A 3,693-nucleotide genomic window follows, 5' to 3' on the forward strand; every position below is an offset into this window, starting at 1 on the left:
ATACAGTCTCCTTTATGTAAAAGGATTCTTTAATATTGTGGTTTACAGTTGAAATTAGAACAGCATATATAGTTTTTAGAATATTGGGAAGAAAGTATGGTTGATACTTAACACATCTGGATATTAAAATTATCTGAGATGTTGTTGTTGTTGTTGTTGTTATGTGCTGTCAAGTCGGACTTGACTCATAGTGGACCCCTCCTTGGGTTTCCAAAGCGGTATCACTAGGGAAGGAGATTGCCCAACCTTCCTTCTGAGGAGTGGCTGGTGCGTTTGAACCTCCAGGCTTCTGGCTAGCAGTCAAGTGCCTTAGGCATTAAAACAAAAAAACAAACTCACTGCCATGGAGTTGGATCCCACTCATAGTGTTCCCTCCTTGGGGTTCTGAGGCAGTATCTCTACGGAAGTAGATGGCCCAATCTTCCTTCTGAGGAGTGACTGATGAGTTTGAGTGGCCAGCCTTCTGATTAGCAGTAAATACCTTAGGCACTATACCACAAGAGTTCCTAGATAATAAAATACCAGATTGAAATTATTTCAGATTATGTAAAAATAAAATTATAATTGGTAAAAACCTCAATATTAAGTAATTTGATGACATTTAAAGCATGATTTACTAAATATACTTTTATACTTATAATCTCTGATTTCAAAATTTATTTATTTTTAAGTAGAACTACAGAGTATTGATTAAAAAAAAAAGATGTGATAAATTCAAGTCACTGAATTAAAAATACATAATAAGCTCTTTACCTTGTTAGTAGTAGCTCTGGTGGTGTAGTGCCCAAGGCACTTGACTGCTAACCAGAAAGCTGGCTAATCCACCAGCCACTCTTTGGAAGGAAGGTTGGACAATCTACTTCCATAGTGATACTGCCTTGGAAACCCAAGGAGGGGTCGCTATGAGTCAGGTCCGACTCGACGGCAAATAACAACAACAACAGCTTGTTAGTAAGTTCAATATGTTTTCTTCCTATGAGGCTATGGTCTTACATGAAAGATCACTATAAGGAATGGCTGACATTGCAATTACACTGAATAACATATTGTTAATTCCATACAATATTTAATTAGAAAGAATTCATTGGAGAAGGACTAGTGTTGCTTAACGGGCTGTTTTAGTTGTGTGCCTGCCTTGAGTCACCACTAGATGGAGATTTTGCAACCTGGAATGTTTAAGTGTTCCCCATTTAAGTTCTCCCTAGGTGAGAAATTATTTACTGAATTGGCTATTTGAATGATGGACTAATTTCTTAGGATGAGAAAACTGCAGTGCAGACTGCTTAAGAACCTCATTCAAAGACACAAATAGGTAGCTGCATTAACATTTATAAGACTCAGTGTTCTTAATAAGGAAATTAAATCTAATCCAGTAAAATAATAAAAAGCAGATCCTCTGTCACTGCCAGAGAGACATGTCCATATTTCAAACCAGCAAAACACTTTTGCTTGGTAAGCATCTGACATATCTTTGTATTTCAACATCTTTTCAAATTTTATGTAGTTTTGAAATAGTTAATTTTTCAAGGAATTATATTAACATAATCAGTTTTCTCTTTTTTTTCTTTTAGTAGCTTTAACTTAATCAGAAATCCACTGTAAGACTGAGTCTGTAATTTAAAGCAGATAGTTTGTATTGTTGTTGTTGTTGTTATCATGTGCCATCGAGTAGGACCCGACTCATAGCGACCCCTCCTTGGGTTTCTGAGGCAGTATCACTACGGAAGTAGATTGCCCCATCTTCCTTCCTAGTAACTTTACCAGAAATTCAAGCTGCATTATGAGGAGGTCATGGACTAAGGGATATCACTGATGATGTCAGATGAATTTTGGCTGAAAGTAAAGAATATTTGGAAGATGCTTACTTGTGTTTTACTGTCCAAGCAAAAGCACTGATGATAACAAATTATGAATAATTTGAAGAATCAGAATTTCAGAACACTAAATTTTGTTCATGAGGAACCTGGACATAGATCATGACAGACGTTCGAACCAAACAAGGGAATACTGTGAGGTTTAAAATCAGGGAAAGTGTGTGTCAGGATTATATTCTTTCACTGTGCTTATTCAATCTGCATGCAGAGAAAACGATCTGAGAAGCTGGACCATATGGAGAAGAATGTGGCATTAGTATAAGAGGAAGACAAATTAACAACCTGTGATATACAAGTGACACAACCTTGCTTGCTGAAAGTGAAGAAGACCTGAAGCATTTACTGATGTAGATCAAAGACTACATGAATTACACCTCAACATAAAGAAAACAAAATCCTCATAACTGGACCAGTGATAAATGAAGAAAAGATTGACACTGTCAAGGAATTCATTGTATATGGATCCACAATCAACAGTCCTGGAATCAGCAATCAAGAAATTAGATGCTGTGGTAGTTAAGTTTGTGTGTCAACGTGGCTGGGCCTGGTTGAGTGGCTGGGCAGCTGGTGATAGTTATTCCCCATGATAAGACTGCTAAGCAACTCCATGGTGGAATCTACTGTGAGCAGCTGAATAACTGCCTTAGGGAATATGGTCTGCTTCCTGTAGATAAGGAAAAGCCTTGGGGAATGATATCTAGCATGGCACGCTTGAACCTTGCACGTAGTCATATCGTTGTTCGGCAGCCTCTGCCAATCTTGGGACTTTGAATAGACTTAAATCAATGGCCTGCCATGTGGTTTGGTAACATCGGGACGGTGCATTTTTACTTGTCAACCTTGGGTTTGTCAATCTCAGCAGCCAGCAGCTGAGTGAAGAAAAGCCTCCAGTTTCTGTGGGCTGGGAGCAGGAGGCAGAGCTGAACCCCAAGGTTGAGGTGTTTTCACCCAGCCCCTAGAGCCTGGCACTTTGAACCTGGACTAAAAGCTTCCAAATTGTAAGAATAAACTCTTGTTTGTTCAAGCCATCCGTTTGTGGTATATTCTTGTCAGAGCAGTACTAGGTAACCAAAACAATGTTGTACTGTACTGGGCAAATCTGCTGCAAAAGACCCCTTTAAACTGTTAAAGAGCATAAACATCACTTTGAAGACTGTCATGTACCTGACCCAAGCCATGGTATTTTAAATAGTATCAAATGCATGTGAAAACTGGACAACAAATAAGGAAGACTGCTGAAGAATCGATGCATTTGAATTTTGGTATTAGTGAAGAATACTGAAAATACCATGGACTTCTAGAAAATTTATGCAACAATGACCAAAGTCAAAGATGAGAAAACTTAAGATTTTGTCAACTTCTGTAGTCTGAAATTGACAAAACATGTAATCAAGATGTGTTAATTATCACTGTTGACCAGAATGCAAAAGTTGGAAACAAAGAAGAATCACCAGTAGTTGGAAAACTTGGCCTTGGTGACAGAAATAATGCTGGAGATTTCATGACAGAATTTTGCAAGATGAAAGACTTATTCATTGCAAATATAGTTTTTCAACAAAACAAACGGTGGCTATACATGTGGACTTCACCAGATGGAGTACACAGGAATCAAACTGACTACATCTGTGACAAGAGGCAATGGCAAAGATCAATATTTTCAGCCAAAACAAGGCCAGGAGCTGATTGTGGAACAGACCATCAACTGCTCATATACAAGTTTAACTTGAAGTTGAAGACAATTAAAACAAGTCCATGAGAGCCAAAATATGACCTTGAATATATCCCAGCTGAATTTGGAGACCATCTAAAGAATAGATTT

This window comes from Orycteropus afer, unplaced genomic scaffold (assembly GCF_000298275.1).
Source record: "Orycteropus afer afer isolate SDZICR_OR568_19922 unplaced genomic scaffold, OryAfe1.0 scaffold00445, whole genome shotgun sequence".
In the NCBI taxonomy this organism is placed as follows: Eukaryota; Metazoa; Chordata; class Mammalia; order Tubulidentata; family Orycteropodidae; genus Orycteropus; species Orycteropus afer.